At 44.1% G+C, this 21,125-nt stretch overlaps 2 long non-coding RNA genes across 2 annotated transcripts; both read right to left on the bottom strand.

Moving 5' to 3' along the window:
* Positions 1–5,514: 5,514 nt before the first annotated feature.
* On the bottom strand, positions 5,515–8,585 carry LOC128377412 (uncharacterized). Its single transcript, XR_008323316.1, has 3 exons — positions 8,494–8,585; positions 7,136–7,178; positions 5,515–5,587 (listed from the first exon to the last, which is right to left on the bottom strand). It is a non-coding gene; the product is annotated as an uncharacterized LOC128377412 (long non-coding RNA).
* A 78-nt stretch (positions 8,586–8,663) lies between these two features.
* Positions 8,664–13,958, bottom strand: LOC128377429 (uncharacterized). Its single transcript, XR_008323317.1, has 3 exons — positions 13,948–13,958; positions 10,082–10,273; positions 8,664–8,696 (listed from the first exon to the last, which is right to left on the bottom strand). It is a non-coding gene; the product is annotated as an uncharacterized LOC128377429 (long non-coding RNA).
* Between the last annotated feature and the right edge of the window lie 7,167 nt (positions 13,959–21,125).

Here is a 21,125-nt window from a genome sequence, read left to right as displayed (position 1 = left end):
CTCCTTTCCTTCCTCCCTTCCTTCTTTCCTTCCTCCCTCCTTCTCTCTTTCTTTCCTCTGTCCTTCTTTCCTACCTTTCTTCCTTCCTTCTTTCCTTTCCTCCTTTCTTCCTTCCCTCCTTCCTTCTTCCCTCCTTTCCTTCCTTCTTCCTTTCCTCCCTTCCTTCCTTCCTCCCTCTCTCCTTCTTTCCTTCCTCCCTCCTTTCCTTCCTTCTTCCTTCTTTCCTTTCCTTCCTTCCCTCCTTTCCTTCCTTATTCCTTCCTCCTTCCTTCTTCCTTTCCTCCCTTCATTCCTGCCTCCCTCTCTCCTTCTTTCCTTCCTCCCTCCTTTCCTTCCTTCTTCCTTTCCTCCCTTCCTTCCTTCCTCCCTCTCTCCTTCTTTCCTTCCTCCCTCCTTTCCTTCCTTCTTCCTTCCTCCCTTCCTTCCTTCCTTGACTCGAGGACAACATGAGGGTTAATGCTTTTTTGTGGGAGTCCAGTCAGAAGACCGTTACAGTAGTCGAGTCTACTTGAGATGAAAGCATGAATCAACTTCTCTATTCTACTATGTACCATGTTGTATAGTTACATATAACCCTTTATTTTATTTACTATACTGCTACATTTGGTTTACCTTTTTTACTATTTAATCTGTTACTTCCACAAAAGCCCTTCTAGGTACAGGTGCTATTAACCCTCCTGTCGTCGTCCTCCCGGGTCAAATTGACCCCATCTCTCTTTTGACTGTTCCTTCTTTCCTTCTTTCCTTCCTTCCTCCCTTTTTCTTGAATTTTTCTTTCGTTCTTCCCCTCCTTCCCACTTTCTTTGCTCCCTCCTCCTTCCATATTTCTTGCCTCACTTCCTTCCTTCCATCCATCCATCCTTCCTTGCTTCCTTCCTTTCCTTCCTCCCTCCTTACTCCTTTCCTTCCTTCTCTCCTTACTTCCTTCCTCTTTTAGTCCCTCCCTCCTTACTACCTTCTTTCCTTCTCTCCTTACTTCCTTCTTCTTTTCCTCACTCCCTTCTTTTCTCCCTCCTGTCCTTCCTCCCTCCCTCCTTTCTCCTTTCCTTCCATCCATCCTTCCTTCCTCCCTCCCTCCCTCCTTCTTTCCTTCCTTCCTTCCAACCTCCTTTACTCCCTCCCTCCTTACTCCCTACCTTCCTTCCTTCCTTCCTTCTTTCCTCCCTCCCTTTCTCCCTTCCTCCCTTCCTTCCTTCCTTCCTTCCTTCCTTCCTTCCTCCTGTCCTAAACAAGCTATAAGAATAATACTAATCAACCCACACAAAAGAGATCCCAACCATAAAACCCAACGAGATAACAAGCAACAGGAGGCCCTTTCTTGCTTCCTTCCTTTCCTTCTTTCCTCCCTCCTTACTCCTTTCCTTCCTTCCTTCTCTCCTTACTTCCTTCCTCTTTTAGTCCCTCCCTCCTTACTACCTTCTTTCCTTCTTTCCTTCTCTCCTTACTTCCTTCTTCTTTTCCTCACTCCCTTCTTTTCTCCCTCTTGTCCTTCCTCCCTCCCTTCTTTCTCCTTTCCTTCCATCCATCCATCCTTCCTTCCTCCCTCCTTCCTTACTCCCTTCCTTTTTTCCTTCCTTCCTTCCAACCTCCTTTACTCCCTCCCTCCTTACTCCCTACCTACCTTCCTTCCTTCCTTCCTTCTTTCCTCCCTCCCTTACTCCCTTCCTTCCTTCCTTCCTTCCTCCTGTCCTAAACAAGCTATACAAATAATAATACTAATCAACACACACAAAAGAAATCCCAACCATAAAAACCCAATGAGATAACAAGCAACAGGAGGCCCTTTCTTGCTTCCTTCCTTTCCTTCTTTCCTCCCTCCTTACTCCTTTCCTTCCTTCTCTCCTTACTTCCTTCCTCTTTTAGTCCCTCCCTCCTTACTACCTTCCTTCTTTCCTTCTCTCCTTACTTCCTTCTTCTTTTCCTCACTCCCTTCTTTTCTCCCTCCTGTCCTTCCTCCCTCCCTCCTTTCTCCTTTCTTTCCATCCATCCATCATTCCTTCCTCCCTCCCTTCTTTTCTCCCTCTTGTCCTTCCTCCCTCCCTCCTTTCTCCTTTTCTTCCATCCATCCTTCCTTCCTCCCTCCCTCCCTCCTTACTCCCTTCCTTCCAACCTCCTTTACTCCCTCCCTCCTTACTCCCTACCTTCCTTCCTTCCTTCCTTCCTTCTTTACTCCCTCCCTTTCTCCCTTCCTTCCTTCCTTCCTTCCTTCCTTCCTCCTGTCCTAAACAAGCTATACAAATAATAATACTAATCAACACACACAAAAGAAATCCAAACCATAAAAACCCAATGAGATAACAAGCAACAGGAGGCCCAGTGTTGATGCTAGCTGATCCTATGCAGCACTGTAGATGTCACAGCTGTGTCAAAGCTGCATTTACAAATAGCCGCTACATGATAGCAGCATATTTTTAGATACTTCCAATCATAAAATCCCCCCCCCCACACACACACACACACACACACACCAGACACAGCACATCAGAGAGAGTATGTGTGCAAAACAAACCATGACATGACATGATGAGTACCTGGCTGCTACTACAACCACACAACATGGCGAACAATGAATTAGTCAAACTTATTAAAATAAAAAGATAGTTTACCTTCTACTGTTTCAGTCATTGTTTCAAATTATAAATCCCAGCAGTTAATCCTTTTTCAGTGCAGATTAAGTTTCCATGAAAATGTATATTTAAAAGGTAGATCCTCAACTCCTCGGCGCGCGATTCAATCCAAATGTTTAAATCCAATCTCAATCCGGCAACGTCATGTGAATCACTGGTGCTGCAGATATGTTGAAAACTCAGCTGGTAACACTACACCTCTTTGTGCATTCTTAAAACTTTAAATCTGCACTTTTCTTTTCTTTTCTTTTTTCTTTTTTTTGTTCCAGAAGTCAAAAACTCTTTAAAAGATTTGCAAGGTGTAAGGTCCGGAAAACTGACTTCTGACCCAGTGGATGAGGCTGGGGAGGTGGACAGAGACCAAGTTAAGGTGGTCGGTGTCTTTACCCTTTGCCTGGTTGGGGCTGAAGTTGCAGATAGAGCCCCCCCCCCCCCCCTCCCCTTCTTCCTCAAACTGGCTCTGACAGAATTAGATCTACCACTGGGGGACTGACGGACGATGGAAAGGAATCAAGAGAAGAGAGAGATTGGGAGGAAGGTAACTTTACCCCACCAGCCACTGTAAAGCTTCTACAGTCACCTGAGTACAGTGTGAACCACTTAAAAATCAATTAAATCTAAAGAAAAAATCAATCTTATTAGTTTTTGATTCTTGTAAAATTATAAAAGTGTGAATCTAATTAGATACAGTTACATTCACGTCATGTTTCTGAGCCTCAGGCCTTGAGTTATTCTTAGAGCGGCTCGCTGCTGCTGGTATTCTGCTTCGCCTTTTTAGGCCAGAGGCGTGACCTTAACACCCCATACCCCCCCCCCCCCAGTCCCCCCCTCCCATGTTAACTAATCCCCCTTCCTCCAGACCTCCACTGCTCAGTGCAGAGCTGTCATCAAGTGGAGAGAAAGAGAGAGGGGAAGATCAGAGTGGCTGAAGTGTTGGTGGTATTCTCCAAGTTTACTCAAAGTTGTGGCTGATCTTGTTGTCAAGGCATTACAAGCTTACAACACAAGTCCAGGTTTGTTCATTTATAGAAGAAGTAAATACATAGTTTAAGACCGTGTAAAGTAAGAATAAATATGTGTTCTGAGTTTTGACATACCACCAAGTGTGTTCTTAACCACCCTGCCAAATTTGAATGATTAAAAAAATCGCCAAATATATGAAATTAAAAAATTAAAAAGTTCAGCCACAGCCTCTTTCTCTGCTACCAAACGCTGTGGGCGTGGCCGCCGAGTCCTCTGAAGCCCCGCCCCCTACCAAGTGTCACCTGTCAATCAAAGTCACCACCTCTACCGGAAACATGGACGCTACGTCTGAGAGCTTTCTGCTGCTAGCTCGGAAGCTAACTCGGCTGCTAGCTCGGCGGCTAACTCGGTGGCTAACTCAGCTGCTAGCTCGGCGGCAACTCGGCGGCTAACTCGGCTGCTAGCTCGGCAGCTAACTCAGCTAACTGGCTAACTGTAGACTGTAGTAGTAGTAGTGTGTGCTGAATGTATTCATACCTCTACAGCAGCAGGGGCGGGTTTATGCTAATCACTAAATCCTGAACACAGAAATCTTGAAACACAGTTTGTGAAGCCTAGCTCCACAATTCAAATCTAAATGGTTGAAATGCTTTTTACACCTTTTTTAGAAATACATTTATGACCTATTTAATGTGTTTAGAAGAACATATGTGTAGTGAAGCTTACATCTTAATTCTTTATAAGACCATGACTTTATTTTCTAATGGCAATTCTCATTTGTATTAAACAGGCAGCCCACACAGACAAAAACTCAGATATATTCATTTTTATTTATTCTTTGTGAAGGACAAGGTTTACTCAGCATTTTTAATCAGCACAAAAAAGCAGCATTCATTATTTTACAGATGTGTTTGGGCTTCATTTACAACATATATCCGAAAGCTTGATGGTAATGTTACCCACAGACTCATAACATAAACATGCACATTTAAAAAAAAAACACACATTTTCTGCAGTGACCGTTAAACTTGACTCTGCAGTCTCATTAACTTTCATGTCGTCCTCCCGTCTGTTTTGACTCTTCCTTCCTTCCTTCCTTCCTCCCTCCCTACTTCTCTCTTTCCTCCCTTCCTTCTTTCCTTCCTCCATCCCCATTTCTTCCTTGATTCTGTCCTTTCTCCCTCCCTCCCTTCCTTCCTTCCTTCCACCTTTCCTTCCTTTCTTCTTCCTCCCTTCCTTCCTCCCCCCTTCCTTCCTTCCTTCTTCCTTTCCATCCTTCTTCCTCCCATCCTTCCTTCCTTCTTCCTTCCTCCCTCTTTTCCTTCCTTCTTCCCTTCTTCCCTCCCTCCCTCCTTTCCTTCATTCCTTCTTCCTCCCTTCCATCCTTCCTCCCCCTCCTTTCCTTCCTTCTCCCCTTCTTCCCTCCCACCTTTCCTTCCTTCCTTCTTCCTCCCTCCTTTCCTTCCTTCTTCCTTCCTCCCTCTTTTCCTTCCTTCTTCCCTTCTTCCCTCCCTCCCTCCCTCCTTTCCTTCATTCCTTCTTCCTCCCTTCCATCCTTCCTTCCTCCCATCCTTCCTTCCTTCTTCCTCCCTCCCTTCCTTGACTCGAGGACAACAGGAGGGTTAAGCCAGCTCACTTTTTTAACTTTTATCATCAAAATCTGTAATTCATCATTTCCTTGAGCTGCAGTTACATCATCGTCATCAAAAGCCAAAAAACAAATGCATCAACCTTCACAACTTATAACAATGATAACATTAATAGCATCCTTCTATCATTCATCTCGTTGTAGATGATTGAATACATAGGTAGTCCATATTTTCTTTTAATCAAACATTAATTACTTTGAACTTTATTCCTTCTGTTGTGCCAAACTATTGACAGGCCTCACAGATGTTCTTAAGTCTTCTTACCATAAATGACTGCCACAGTGACCGCCGTTACTATCACTGCTAATACTACTAGTGAAGTAATAAGGCATGTCCGATCGTTGCACCCTAAAATGAAGAAATGAAGAGCAATGAGTCATCTGGTATCATTAATAATTATTTTATTTACATTTAGAATAATATCAATGTGATGATTATATTTATAAAGAAAGGAGATTCTATTATAATCCCTTTTTATTAACCAAGTTTCAGATCATATTGAACTGCATACATGTCTGAAAGCATGTGACCCAGTAATAGTAAAATGTATTGTTGTGTGCCAGGACTACAGCCTCTCCTCTTCCTCTCTCTCTCTCCTCTCCTTCCTCTCTCTCCTTCCTCTATCCTTCCTTTCTCTCCTCTATCCTTCCTCTCTCTCCTTCCTCTATCCTTCCTCTCTCTCCTCTCAACCCAACCGGTCGAGGCAGATGTCCGCCCACTTCTGAGTCTGGTTCTGCCTGAGGTTACTTCCTGTTAAAAGGGAGTTTTTTTTTGCCATTGTTGCTCATGTGGGAATGTTGGGTCTCTTTAAAGTTAAAACCTAAAGAGTAGAGTTTAGAACCTGCTCTATGTGGAAAGTGCCTTGAGATAACTCTGTTGTGATTTGGCGCTATACAAATAAAGATTGATTGAGATTGAAATGATTTTTCATAAAGTAAGACACATGTTCAGTGTGTTCTTCTCAGTCAACAAAATCTTACTTGTTTACATCAAACATTCCTTTAACATACCAAAGACATAAGTGGTGTGTAAATGTCCTAAATTTAACGTTAGCTTGTTTTTGGAGCATGCAGATTAGTTTACAACAGCTGTGCTAACTATAAAACTACTAAAGATTCTATTATAATCCCTTTATTAACCAAGTTTCATATTGAACTGCATACATGTCTGAAAGCATGTGACCCAGTAATAGTAAAATGTATTGTTTTTTTAAAGTGCGATGGCCAGGACTACAGCCATTATGGGTTCTCACAAATAAAAAAAATCAAACTTATTTAAATCTTAATTTTCAATGATGCCAAAGTAGCTGTAGATGGTAAATGGACTGTACTTATATAGCGCCTTTCTAGTCTTTACGACCACTCAAAGCGCTTTACATTACATCTCATTCACTGATGGCTACCACGCAGGGTAGCTCCATTCTCCAACTCTAAGCATTCATTCTCATTCACAGGAGCAATTTGGGGTTAAGTGTCTTGCCCAAGGACACATCGACATGTGGACAAGAGGAGCTGGGAATCAAACCGCCTATCTTCCAATTGGAGAACGACCGCTCTACTGCCTGAGCCACAGCCGCCTGTAGATCCCACGTAAGATCCTATGTAAGTAGGATCCTACGTATTTCCTATGTAAGTAGCTGTAGGCCATATTAAAGTAGCTGTAGATCTTATTTTTAAATCGGTCCTTGATGAGTATGAGTGTCAGTGTCAGTGTTCCAAGGCACAGCAGAGAAACTGAAAGCAAGTTTACCAAATTCAGTGTTAGTCCGGGGAACGTTGAGCACTTAAACAATCACTTGAACATGTTGAATCGTTACTATGAGTACCAACTGAATAAAGTGTTGATGTATGATGGTATGTTGCCTTTCAACTAACAAAACTATTGATTTGAACTTACCACCGCTGCTTCTGGCTCTGTTAATCAAGCTCATCCCGGGGAGCTGAGAATAAAAAAAGACACAAATAAAGAAAAAATCTGTAAATAATAATAGTAGAAAAATCCAACTCTTCCACAATTATTCTTATAACTCTGTATTCACATTATGGAAAAACAATCTACAGTATTTGTAAATTCCATAGTGCTCAACAAGTGAAAGTATTTCTATAAAAACCTCCAGCCATCAGATCACTAAACAGTTTTCTTTTTTCTGAAGGCTGATATTTCACCCAGCAAACATTTTCAATTTGGTCTCAATATGATTTATATTTGTTACTGTACAGTTATTAGGGCTGGGTATCGTTACTCGAAATACATCGATACCAAGTAGTATCGAAACGTCTTCCTCCAAACGATACCTAGAGCACCGAGAGCTAGAACATATGACTATTTACGGACTTTCTCACAGGCAATCAACTCAAGCATTCTGCGACTTAATGTGACATGTGATTGGCCCATTGCCACAGCAGCTACGACCCGTCTGTGGTGGTGAAGTCGTGGTGAATTTGATGCCACCTAAACGCTCTAAAGTGAGTCTACACTACACGCCTGTTACACCAGATAAAAGACAGAGCACTAAATGTGTAATGGGTATCTAATGAAGTACTCATTTGGTATCGGTATCACTTTAACCCTCCTGTTGTGCTCCCGGGTCAAATTGACCCATCTGTTTTGACTCTTCCTTCCTTCCCTCCTTCCTTCCTCCTTTCCCCCTCCTTTCTTTCTTCCTTCCTTCCTCCCTCCTTCCTACCTTCTTTCCTTCCTCCCTTCCTTCTCTCCTCTGTCCTTCTTTCCTTCCTTCCTCCCACCCTCCTACCTTATTTCCTCCCACCCTCCTACCTTCCTTCTTTACTTACTTCTTTCCTCAGTCCTTCCTTCCTTCCTTATTTCCTTTCCTCCCTTCCTTCCTTCCTCCATCCCCCTTTCTTCCTTCCCTCCTTCCTCCCTCCCTCCCTCCCTCCCTCCCTCCCTCCTTTCCTTATTTCCTTGACTCGAACACAACAGGAGGGTTAAGGGTACTTGGATCGACACTAGTATCGTAATTATTTAAACGATACTCAGCCCTAACAGTTATATACATAAACACTTCTTATGAATTTGTTTTCCATCTTTAATCGCAGGGCTACAAAGGGCCAGTAAAATAAATCTAAACTTTCATCATACAAACATTGGCACAGGACCAAAAACACACAAAGCATGACACTCTTTCTCTATTAGCATGACTGTGTACTCAAACTCGACCATTTTTTAGTAATATGACAATATCAGTGCCACTTGGATGATTGTGTTTAAATACGGTGAGTAAATATAATCAGTACCTGGGCTCGAGAACCGACCAGAAACTTCTGGATCTCATCCCACGCGATTTCATTGCGTTTACAGTCCAGGAACTTTTTCTCATAGAAGAAAATGTCCACGGTGAGACGGACTTTCTGGTCATTCACCTGTCTCCTGCTTTCAGCCACAACGGCATCTTTATTGAAAGTGTGATGCATCACCACCAGAATCGCTGGTTTAGGAGCTGTAAACACAAGATGACAACAGAAACAGGATTACTTTCATCATATCTGACGCTTGGCTCTAAACCAACAAAGAACTGATCTACTAACAAGTATTGTGTATGCATCTAAAGCCTGATATATCTCATTCTTCTGTTGTTGTTGTTGTCCATGACATGTTGCTTCATTATGAAGAGTTTGGTCAGTAGTAGAGAGTAGTTCTGTTTAAGACACCACTAGCTTGTGTTATCATAACCACCAAAAGGGAGGAGGCAAGCTGGAGGTCAGGAGCAGATAGGCAGTGATCTGGCCAATCACTGCCGGCCCACCAACTGGAGAGTGTAGTGGTTGAGGGCAGAAACACTCAATGAAGGTTGGACACCACCTGACGATATCTGTTCCTGACTGAAGGCTACAGTTACCAAAACATTGGTAACAAAAAAGTGCACTTAGTTGTGTGTATATCTCAACTCAAGTTGTTGTTGCTGTGGTCCATGACATGTTGCTTCATTATGAAGAGTTTGGTAATGTTAGATTGTTTAGAAACGGCTCCAAAGACTAATTACAGTGATCATGTTTTCAGTCTCCAGAGAGTAGTTCTGTGTAAGACGCCACTAGCTTGTGTTATCATAATCACTTTACTTTGTACTATCCCAGATAGCATGCGAATGTGGGCCACTTGAGGCAATGATCCGGCACTGTAGGCATTCTTCTGGCCCGGACAAAACAGACGTGAACCTAAACTGGCCCATGTAGTAAATGCTACATTTGGGCCAAATATCACAAAACGAATATGGCCCATCTAATCCGGATGTGAGCCTAAAGAGGCCCACATATAAGGAAACATACTTGGCCCACTTTTGTTGAAACATATTTGGGCCAGTCTTGGCCGAACTGGTTTATTTGGTGTGTTTTTGGTTGACATCTGGCATTGTGATGGCTTGGTTATGGCCCACTTTTGGCAAACATGAGCGGACCGCCCAAGTGCCATCATTCCATGCTGTATGTGGGCCGGATGAACATGTCAGGTGTGGGCCAGATATGGGCCAAAAGAATTTTGCTATCTGGGTATGCTGTACATTTTACATTTCTCAAAAACATTAGTAGAAAGCATTAGAGGGTTAGGGTTAGTCTTAGTCTTTGGAGCTGCTTCTAAACAAACTACTGTGTCCATAAATCTTTGTGGAAAAGGAATATGCCAATATAGTAGTTTTTGGACACCAGTAGAAGTTAACAGCACAGAGGAGTAAGATATATCAGGCTTTGGATACACACACAATCAATTCATTTTTGGTCATTGACTGTACAAAAACAAACATTATGTTAAGTTTTTTCATGGAGCAAAATAATTCACTCCTACACTGAATTTCATGAAAATTTCTGTATTCTCTTAAGTGGGAATTCTTACCAGGCATGCTTTCCAAGGCCTCGCTGATGTTCGTTCCAACTCGTGAAACAGCCGGACAGATTATCAGGAGATAGTCACAATCCTCAGGACGATGCACCTGAGTTTGTCCAATGCCTTTAAACTTTTTAACCAAGTCTAAATGAGCCCCGTTTGTTTTTCCTGCCTCATAAACATAGAACTTTCTCCCTAAGGCTAAAGAGACAGAAGAATGAGGTTATTCAACTGTAACATAAAGAGAAACCAGCTGAGAAAAAAACTGAAATTACGTACATTCAACTCTTTCACATTCAAAACCTTTACGTATAATATTTTCATAGTATAGGTAAAGGTGGTCAATACATGAATGAACAAATCAAAACTCATTCAAAACCTGAATCAGTGGCTTTTTGTATCAGAGGTCTCTTTCCTGATTAATCAGTCAACTTGGCAAACAGTAACACTTTTCTAAACACACAAAGAGCTTCACACATGCAAGATTAAAACAAATATAACAAAGAGAAACACACTAAACTGAAATGAAGCAACGCACGAGAACATGAAGAGAGGTCTATAAAAAGATGTGCCGATATAAATGGGTTTTAAGCTTAGTTTAAAAGCAGATCTAATAGAGTCAGAGTAAAGGCTACAAATGTGAGTCACCTTTTGTTTTATGGTTAGTGTGGGGCAGTGGTGTGCACAAGGGGGGGGCAGGGCGGTGGCCCCCCCCTCATGTCCCAATTGTTGAAAAACGCGCGCTAAAGTGCCCTCTTGGGAGCCAAAACGCGTGCTAAAGTGCCCTCTTGGGAGCCAAAACGCATGCTAAGGTGCCCTCTTGGGAGCCAAAACGCATGCTAAGGTGCCCTCCTGGGAGCCAAAACGCGTGCTAAGGTGCCCTCTTGGGAGCCATAACGAGTGCTAAGGTGCCCTCCTGGGAGCCAAAACGCGTGCTAAGGTGCCCTCTTGGGAGCCAAAACACGTGCTAAGGTGCCCTCTTTGGAGCCAAAACGCGTGCTAAGGTGCCCTCTTGGGAGCCAAAACACGTGCTAAGGTGCCCTCTTGGGAGCCAAAACGCATGCTAAGGTGCCCTCTTGGGAGCCAAAACGCGTGCTAAACTGCGCTCTTGGGAGTCAAAACGCGTGCTAAGGTGCCCTCTTGGGAGCCAAAACGCATGCTAAGGTGGCCTCTTGGGAGCTAAAACGCGTGCTAAGCTGCCCTCTTCGGAGCCAAAACGCGTGCTAAGGTGCCCTCTTCGGAGCCAAAACGCGTGCTAAGGTGCCCTCTTTGGAGCCAGAACGCGTGCTAAGGTGCCCTCTTGGGAGCTTAAATGCGTGCTAAGGTGCCCTCTTCGGAGCCAAAACGCCTGCTAAGGTGCCCTCTTGGGAGCTTAAATGCGTGCTAAGGTGCCCTCTTGGGAGCCAACACACGTGCTAAGGTGCCCTCTTGGGAGCCAAAACGCCTGCTAAGGTGCCCTCTTGGGAGCTTAAATGCGTGCTAAGGTGCCCTCTTTGGAGCCAAAACGCGTGCTAAAGTGCCCTCTTTGGAGCCAAAACGCCTGCTAAGGTGCCCTCTTGGGAGCTTAAATGCGTGCTAAAGTGCCCTCTTGGTAGCCAGAACGCATGCTAAGGTGGCTTTGTGGGAGCCAAAACGCGTGCTAAGGTGCCCTCTTCGAAAAGGGGTAATACAACTGGTTCTGGTTAGAAGTCTGGCTGCTGCCTTTTGGACTCACTACAAACATTTTGGAGCAGACTGACTGAGGCACGTGTAGAAGGAGCTACAGTAGTCCAGCTGAGAGAAAATGAATGCGTGGATTCATCTAGATCAGCAGTACAGGTCAACAGGTCAATATAGTTCAATATTTCTTCCTGCTTTCCTTCCTTCTTCCTCCCTTCCTTCAGCCTTCTTTTCCTCCCTCCTTTCCGTCCTTCTTCCTCCCTTCCTTCTGCCTTCCTTTCCTCCCTCCTTTCCGTCCTTCTTCCTCCCTTCCTTCCTTCCTCACCCCGTCCTATCCTTCCTTCTTCCTGCTTTCCTTCCTTCTTCCTCCCTTCCTTCAGCCCTCCTTCCTTCCCTCCTTCCTTCATCCCTCCTTTCCTCCCTCCTTTCCTTCCTTCTTCCTCCCTCCCTTCCTCTTTCCTCTGTCCTTCTTTCCTTCCTTGCTCCCTTCCTCTTTTCCTGTCTCCGTCCTTCATTCTTTCCTTTCCTCCCTTTCTTCCTCCCTCCTTTCCTTCCTTCCTTCCTTCCTTCCTTCCCCCCTCCTTTCCTTCATTCCTCCCTCCTTTCCTTCCTTCTTCCTCCCTTCCTTCCTTGACTCAAAGACAACAGGAGGGTTAAAACAGAGCTTCTACAGATCTAGTTTTGAACTTCACTGAAAGATATAGTTTAATTCTGTAAAAGGACTAAATATAAAATGACACGTGTTGACCAACAGTAATAAGTAAGTTTAACTGCTTTAGCTGGTTTTGGCCACATGATGGCAGCAGAAACGAGCTGGAAACACAACAGTGACACAGGCTACAACAGGGGAGTCAAACTCATTTTCATTCAAGGGCCAGACCAATAAAAAGATGGAAGGAAAGAAGGAAGGAAGGGAGGAAAAGGGATTAGGAATGAAGGAAGGGAGGAAAAGGGATTAGGAAGGTAAGGAAGGAGGGAAGGGAAGACAAAAGGAAGGAAGGAAGGAAGGAAGGAAAGAAAAGGGATTAGGAAAGGGAGGGAGGGAGGGAGGAAGGAAGGAAGGGAAGGAAGGAAGGAAGGGAAGAAAGGAAAAGAATACAAGGAAGGAAGGGAAGAAAGGAAAAGAATACAAGGAAGGAAGGAAGGGAGAGAAGAAAGGAAAAGAAGATGAAGGAAAGATGGAAGGAAGGAAGGAAGGAAGGAAGGAAGGATGGAGCAAAGGAAACAAAGAAGGAAAGAAGTAAGAAAGGAAGAAAGGAAAAGAATACAAGGAAGGAAGGAAGGGAAGAAAAAGGAAAAGAAGATGAAGGAAAGATGGAAGGAAGGAAGGACAAAAGGAAGGAAGGAAAGAAGGAAGAAAGGGAGGAAGGAAAGAAGGACAGATGACAGGAGGGTAGGAAGGAAAGTGGGCCGGATTGGACGCCTTGACGGGCCGGTTCTGGCCCACGGGCCTCATGTTTGACATCCCTGCCTTACAACAACTGCTTATTCACACATTAAACAAACACAGAGCAGGTTTTACACTCATGTTGAGTCCTTCCATCTGTGCTTCCTCTCTCCTTCTCCCTTTCTTCCTTCCTTCTTTCCTCCCACCCTCCTACCTTCTTTCCTTCCTTACTTCTTTCCTCCATCGTTCCTTCCTTCCTTCCTCCATCCTTTCCTCCCTCCCTTCCTTCCTTCCTTCCTTCCATCTGTGCTTCCTCTCTCCTTCTCCCTTTCTTCCTTCCTTTTGTCCTTCCTCCCTCCTACCTTCCTCTCTTTCTTCTTCTCTCCTTCTTTCCTCCTTCCCTCCTACCTTCTTTCCTTCCTTACTTCTTTCCTTCCTTCCTCCCTCCCTCCTACCTTCTTTCCTCCCTCTCCCTCCTTCCTTTCAGAAAATAAAACTGCTCGGATCAGAAAAGGGGAAGTTGTTGGCCCTAAAAACCAACGTAGTGTGTTTAAAGATGATCTCTGTAAAGCTGACAGGAACTGCAGACTGCACTGTTGTTAATCATACAAGTGCTCAATTATTTATATATACTTAATTATACAACAATATTCATTATAGAAGCGTTAAATTGAACTTTTTGTAATTATAACTAAATGTAACTATTGTCTATGGTTGTGAGTTGTGAGTCATTTACAGTATCAGTCAAAAGTTTGGACACACTTCCCCAGAATGAGAACGTGTTTCCAAGCTCATAAACTTTATAAATATAATAAACTCTTATTCTCACCGGCTGCTCCCTGGTCTGCCATGCCTCTGAAAAAGAGAACAAAAACAGAGATGAACATTCAGTCAAAGTCATTTAACAAAACTTGACTTAAACTAAACAAGTAAAGCAGGTGTATGTGCGTCACAAACACTTTAGTCACAGCTTATCTGTTCAAGCTAGCGCTGACCCATAAAACTCACAGTTAGAAATACCTTAGAGGGCTATAACCTCTACGACTCGGCATGGTAGACATCCAGTAGTTCACAGATTCACAGGAGTAGTTCACATGAATTATTTAAAATGTTTACTTACATAGATCGATAATTGCTTTGTGGAGTCTCTGGCATGTCTCTCTCTCACACTTCAGTGCCTCTCGCTCCTCCCTGTTGCTAGTTTCACTTTTAATTTTTTGGGTCAGACTACGTGTTGTCTTACCACGGCGACAGAGGAAGTGGAGGAACCAGATACGTGACTTTGTCAGTGTTTTGCAACAGAGCAGAACTAAACACGGTATCAGTGGTTTGTATTTACAGCAGAGATAACAGTGGTTCATTGCAGCAGGTGCAATAAACATGCATGGACAGTCATTAAGTTCAAGGGTTATATCTGATTCCTCTGATTACCACTAACTTCAATATGTTGATAATAGGATGGCATTAAAGTTTACCTTAACCCTTTATAGGACACTCATTGAAAGGAAGGAAGGAAAGAAGGAAGGAGGGAAGGGAGGGAAGGAAGGAGGGAGGAAGGAAAGGAAGGGAGGACAGAGGAAAGAAGAAAGGAAGGTAGGGGGGAGGAAAGAAAGAGAGAAGGAGGGAGGGAGGAAGGGAAGAAAGAAGGAAGGAAGGAAGGAAGGAAGGAAGAAGAAAGGGGGATGGAGGAAGGAAAGAAGGAAGGGATGAGAGAAGGAGGGAGGGAGGAGGAATAGATGGAAGGAAGGAAGGAAGGAAGGAAAGAAAGGAAGGAAGGACGGAGGAAGGAAAGAAGGAAGGGAGGAGAGAAAGAGGGAGGGAGGAAGGACAGATGGAAGGACGGAGGAAATAAGGAACGAGGGAGGGAGAAAGGAAAATAGGAAGGGAAGAAAGAAGGCAGGGAGGAAGGAAAGGAAGGAAGGAAGGAAAGAAGGAAGGAAGGATATTTTGGGATATTTACAGAAGTTACCAAATATAATTATTTGCCCGATAAAGGGTTAAGGTCAAATATATTGGGCATTTTCAGGTATTTTTTGTGGATGAATATGATATTTCTATGACATTTATAGACAAGAACTTGCTTTACATGCATTGTGTCTGTGTTGCCTGTTTAATTATTACCTGACAATGTTGTAAAATGGACTATGTGCTCAGATCTATCACTCCTGAGAAACCTATCGGACTCTTATAGGAGCAGAGTGTAGGATTTAGTGACATCTAGTGGTGAGGATAACTGCATTATTTAAAATCTTATTTGACAGATAAGATGAAAAATAGCCTCTTTGCCAGGTCTGGCACATTCACAGCAAGCAGTGTTTATTAATATGCACAGTCCCTGTTAAAAGGAACATATCATGCACATTGACAGGTCTATACTTTGGACTACTGGAATATATTTGCAGGATTTACTTTGCAATTAGCTTATGTGCCATCCTTCCTGAGACTGTGCCCCTGCCTGCCCCCCCCCCCAAATCACAAATGCTCTAGATCCACCCCCCTTTACTTCATACTCTTCATATATGAGTGTAGGTGGTGAAGATGTGCTGGTGAGGTGAATAGAGAAGGCAGACTTTAGCCACCGCAGTGTTTCCAGTGACAGTCATGTGGAGGAAAATAGTAGAGTAGAGAGAGAGAGAGAGAGAGAGAGAGAGAGAGAGAGAGAGAGAGAGAGAGAGAGAGAGAGAGAGAGAGAGAGAGAGAGAGAGAGAGAGAGAGAGAGAGAGAGAGAGAGAGAGAGAGAGAGAGAGAGAGAGAGAGAGGATCATGTGAAGCGAATGACACATGTTGACTCTGCAGTTAAAGGCGGTGGTGGTTTTAAAAGAGGAAGTAAATGCAAGAACCGGAAGTTGGACAGGATGTGCATGTCTTCCACTTGAACTCTGTTGCAGACATAAAAAAAAAACAAACATCCCAGTCAGTATAAAGTCTAACATGCAGTACATATATTACACACAACAGCTGCAGCATTATCGCAGAAGAATAGAAATGATTTGAATGTTGTTGGCTGCAAGTTAGATTTAAGGGTCATTTGGTTTTGCTTGTTTACACTAGTAAAGTAAAGTCTGTGTAAAGTAAGAATAAATATGTGTTCTGAGTTTGACATACCACAGACAAGTGTGTTGTTAACCACCCTGCCAAATATGAATGATTAAAAAAATCCCTAAATATATGAAATTAGGCTTCAAAGTTGTGTAAAAATCAGCCTCTTTCTCTGCTCCCAAACGCTGTGGGCGTGGCCGCCGAGTCCGCTGAAGCCCCGCCCCCTACCAAGTGTCACCTGTCAATCAAAGTGACCACCTCTACCAGAAACATGGACGCTACGTCTGAGAGCTTTCTGCTGCTAACTCAGCTACTAGCTCAGCGGCTAACTCAGCTAACTGGCTAACTGTAGACTGTAGTAGTAGTAGTGTGTGCTGAATGTATTTCTACCTCTACAGCAGCAGGGGCGGGTTTATGCTAATCACTAAATCCTGAACACAGAAATGTTGAAACACAGTTTGTGAAGCCTAGCTCCACAATTCAAATCTAAATGGTTGAAATGCTTTTTTACACCTTTTTTAGAAATACATTTATGACCTATTTAATGTGTTTAGAAGAAAATGTCTGAATTCACTTTACACGGTCTTTAAGGACTTTCTTACATTCATACTTAGCTTATTGTGTTGCATATTTGAGACCTTTTTTCTTTATCCCTGCTTTTGCTTTTCGTCTCTGCATTTGGTTCCACCTGCTCCGCCACTGTGACACCAACATCCCTCGAGTTTTTGGACGCAATACTTGACAACCAACGCGAGACATAACTCAGTGATGCTTTACATGCTGTAGCCATCAAAGTGAAAATTCGCTGCTTGAGCCTCTGTGAAAAACATCAAGCAGTAAATGGGTCATTGCAGCCGTAGTTAATATGAGCAGAGAGGTGTATGAGAAGGAAGCGTAACACACCCAGAGGTGTACGAGCTAAGTCTTAGAACAGATTAAAAGCTCCTCAACAAGAAAGAGTCCCTTCAACAACATGAAAACATCCAATTAACACCACTAATGAGGCTCCCACTGGACACAATCGTGCAGTTTCCAATTGATTACATGCAACAAGCCTGCTTTAACCCTCCTGTTGGCCTTGAGTCAAGGGAGGGAAGGAAGGAAGGGATGGAGGAAGGAAGGAAGGAGGAAGGAAGGGAGGAAGGAAGGGAGGAAAGGAGGAAGGGAGGGAGGAAGGGAGGAAGAAGGAAGGAAAGGAGGAAGGAAGTGAGGATGGAATGGAGGAAGAAGGAAGGAAAGGAGGAAGGAAGGGAGGAAAGAAAGAGAGAAGGAGTTAGGAAGGAAGGAAGGAAGGAAGGAAGGAAAAGAGGAAGAAGGGAGGAAAGAAGGAAGGAAGGAAGGAAGGGAGGAAAGAAAGAGAGAAGGAGTTAGGAAGGGAGGAAGAAGGAAGGGAGGAAGGGAGGAAGACAGAAGGAAGGGAGGAAGATGGAAGGAAAGGAGGAAGAAGGAAGGAAGGGAGGGAGGAAAGAAGGAAGGAAGGAAGGAGGAAAGAAGGAAGGAAGGAAGGGAGGAAGACGGAAGGAAAGGAGGAAGATGGAAGGAAAGAAGGAAGAAGGAAGGAAAGGAGGAAGGAAGGGAGGAAAGAAAGAGAGAAGGAGTTAGGAAGGAAGGGAGGAAGGGAGGAAGACGGAAGGAAAGGAGGAAGAAGGAAGGAAAGAAAGAAGGAGGGAGGGAGGAAGGACAGACAAAGGAACAGTCAAACCAGACGGGGTCAATTTGACCCGGGAGGACGACACAAGGGTTAAGAGTGATGATCCAAGGACATTAACAGTCATTTATTGGTATACAACATACACTCACTCATGCTTATGGAGTCCGAGGCCTGGAGATGTAGGAGTCTCGATGCATGCAGCACATTTCTCTTATGAATTTTACATGCTGAGACTAAAACACCCTGTGAGATCAAACAAACAGACACTCATGAAGGCTGCAAAGAGGCTCAAGGAGATGAAACACCACCAAAAACCCAGTGAGGTGCCAGACAGAAAAAAAAACCCCAACACAACAGTTTCCAATTCGATGATGCATGCTGTGAAACGACTGAGGAGACAAATAACAAACCTGATTCTGGTTGTCCACTGCTGCTGCTGTAAATATCCCAAAATATCCTTCCTTCCTTCCTTCCTTCTTTCTTTCCTTCCTTTCCTTCCTTCCTCCCTTCCTTCCTTCCTTCTTTCTTTCCTTCCTCCGTCCTTCCTTCCTTCCTGCCTTCTTTCTTTCTTTCTTTCTTTCTTTCTTTCTTTCCTTCTTTCTTTCTTTCTTTCTTTCCTTCCTTCCTTCCTTCCTTTCCTCCCTTTCCTTCCTTCCTGCCTTCTTTCTTCCCTTCCTCTTTTCCTTTCTCCCTTCCTTCTTTCCTTCCTCCGTCCTTCCTTCCTTCCTGCCTTCTTTCTTCCCTTCCTCTTTTCCTTTCTCCCTTCCTTCTTTCCTTCCTCTGTCCTTCCTTCCTTCCTTTCCTTCCTCCCTGCCTTCTTTCTTCTTTTCCTTCCTCTTTTCCTTTCTTCCTTTCCTTCTTTCCTTCTTCCTTCCTTTCCTTCTTTCCTTCCTTTCCTTCTTTCCTTCTTTCTTTCCTTCTTTCCTGCCTTCCTTCCTTTCCTTCTTGCCTTCTTTCTTCCCTTCCTCTTGTCCTTTCTTCCTTTCTTCCTTTCCTTCTTTCCTTCTTTCTTTCCTTCCTTCCTTCCTTCCTTCCTTCCTTCCTTCCATCTTTCCTTCCTTCCTTCCTTCCTTCCTTCCTTCCTTCTTTGCTTCCTTCCTTCCTTCCTTCCTTCCTTCCTTCCTTCCTTCCTTCTTTCCTCCGTCCAGCCTTCCTTTCCTTACTCCCTCCTTCCTTCCCTTCCTTCCTTCCTTCATTCCTTCCTTCCTCCCTTCCTCCCTTCCTTTCAATGAGTGTCCTATAAATGGTTAAATCACTTCAACCCATCATCACAAACTCTTACAACTCCTGCATGACTGGACGGAGCTCATATGTCTGGTTTCATAGCACACTGACTTCATAGTTTGGTCTCGGAGCGGCTCTCAGCATCTCTGTTTCCAGAAGCATCATTTCCAGACAGCTGTTTTTAGTAAAGCTCTGATAAACTTACTTTACACTACGTAGGTAACCAGCACCGAACCGCAAGCAAAGTCAGCAAATAACTGGTGGACATAGTGGAGCGTTTAGCTGCTAAAGAGCCAGATGTTTTCCTCAGGAGATGATGGAGACCAAAGCGGAGATAAAAGGAGTGAATAATGGACTTGCTTTCATCAACTGACCAGAAACAGTTGCTTTCATTATTGGCCAAAACATTAGCATAAAAACATTTGAATGCATTTGAATGAGGAGTGGGGTTTTTTTCAGGTTGTTGTGAGGCTCTCTACTCCATCCTACTCTGTCCTACTCCATCCTACTCCATCCTACTCCATCCTACTCTGTCCTACTCCATACTACTCTGTCCTACTCCATCCTACTCCATCCTACTCCATCCTACTCTGTCCTACTCCATCATACTCTGTCCTATTCCATACTACTCCATTCAAATAAATGAATTAAACTTTTAGCATTTGTAATGGAAGGAAGGAAGGAAGGGAGGACAGATGAAGGAAGGAAGGAAGGAAGGGAGGAAGGAAGGACAGATGGATGGGAGGGAGGGAGGGAGGAAGGAAGGACAGATAGAAGCAAGGAAAGAAGGAAGGACAGAAGGAACAAAGTAAGGAAGGAAGGGAGGGAGGGTGGGAGGGAGGACAGATAGAAGCAAGGAAAGCAGGAAGGACAGAAGGAACAAAGTAAGGAAGGAAGGGAGGGAGGACAGATGGAGGGGAGGAAGGGAGGAAGGAATTAATGAAGGAAGGAAGGGAGGACAGATGGAGGGGAGGAAGGGAGGAAGGAATTAATGAAGGAAGGAAGGGAGGACAGATGGAGGGGAGGAATGAAGGAATGAAGGAAGGAAGAAAGGAAGGGAGGACAGATGGAGGGGAGGAAGGAAGGAAGGGAGGGCAGATGGAACAAAGAAAGCAAGGAAGGAAGGAATGAGGAGTGTTTTTTCAGGTTATTGTGAGGCTCTCTACTCCATCCTACTCCATCCTACTCCATCCTACTCCATTCAAGTGGGCAAATAAATGAATTAAACTTTTAGCATTTGTAATGGAAGGAAGGAAGGAAGGGAGGACAGATGAAGGAAGGAAGGAAGGACAGATGAAGGGATTAAGGGAGGAAGGAAGGACAGATGGAGGGGAGGGAGGGAGGGAGGGAGGAAGGAAGGACAGATAGAAGCAAGGAAAGAAGGAAGGACAGAAGGAACAAAGTAAGGAAGGGAGGGAGGGAGGGAGGGAGGGAGGACAGATGGAGGGGAGGAAAGAAGGAAGGACAGAAGGAACAAAGTAAGGAAGGAAGGGAGGGAGAGAGGGAGGACAGATAGAAGCAAGGAAAGAAGGAAGGACAGAAGGAACAAAGTAAGGAAGGGAGGGAGGAAGGAAGGGAGGACAGATGGAGGGGAGGAATGAAGGAAGGAAGAAAGGAAGGGAGGACAGATGGAGGGGAGGAAGGGAGGAAGGAAGGAATGAAGGAAGGAAGGACAGATGGAGGGGAGGAATGAAGGAAGAAAGGAAGGGAGGACAGATGGAGGGGAGGAAGGGAGGAAGGAAGGAATGAAGGAAGGGAGGACAGATGGAACAAAGAAAGCAAGGAAGGAAGGAAGGAACGAAGAAAGGAACAAAGGAACAAAGAAAGGAAAGAAGGTAGGAATGAGGAGTGTTTTTTCAGGTTATTGTGAGGCTCTCCTACTCCATCCTACTCCATCCTACTCCGTCCTACTCCATTCAAGTGGCCAAATAAATGAATTCATCTTTTAACATTTGTAATGGTCCACTAGAGACACAAATGATCAACTGTAAACTTGCATAAAATGATAATAACATTAACGTCATCTCTCTCTCTCCTCTGATGCAGCTGCAGGAAATGTGTGTGCTTGCTAAATCTAGCAGCACAGAATAGCA

The sequence above is a fragment of the Scomber japonicus genome, chromosome 17 (genome assembly GCF_027409825.1).
Source record: "Scomber japonicus isolate fScoJap1 chromosome 17, fScoJap1.pri, whole genome shotgun sequence".
NCBI lineage: Eukaryota > Metazoa > Chordata > Actinopteri > Scombriformes > Scombridae > Scomber > Scomber japonicus.
This window is presented reverse-complemented; position numbering and strand designations above follow the sequence as displayed.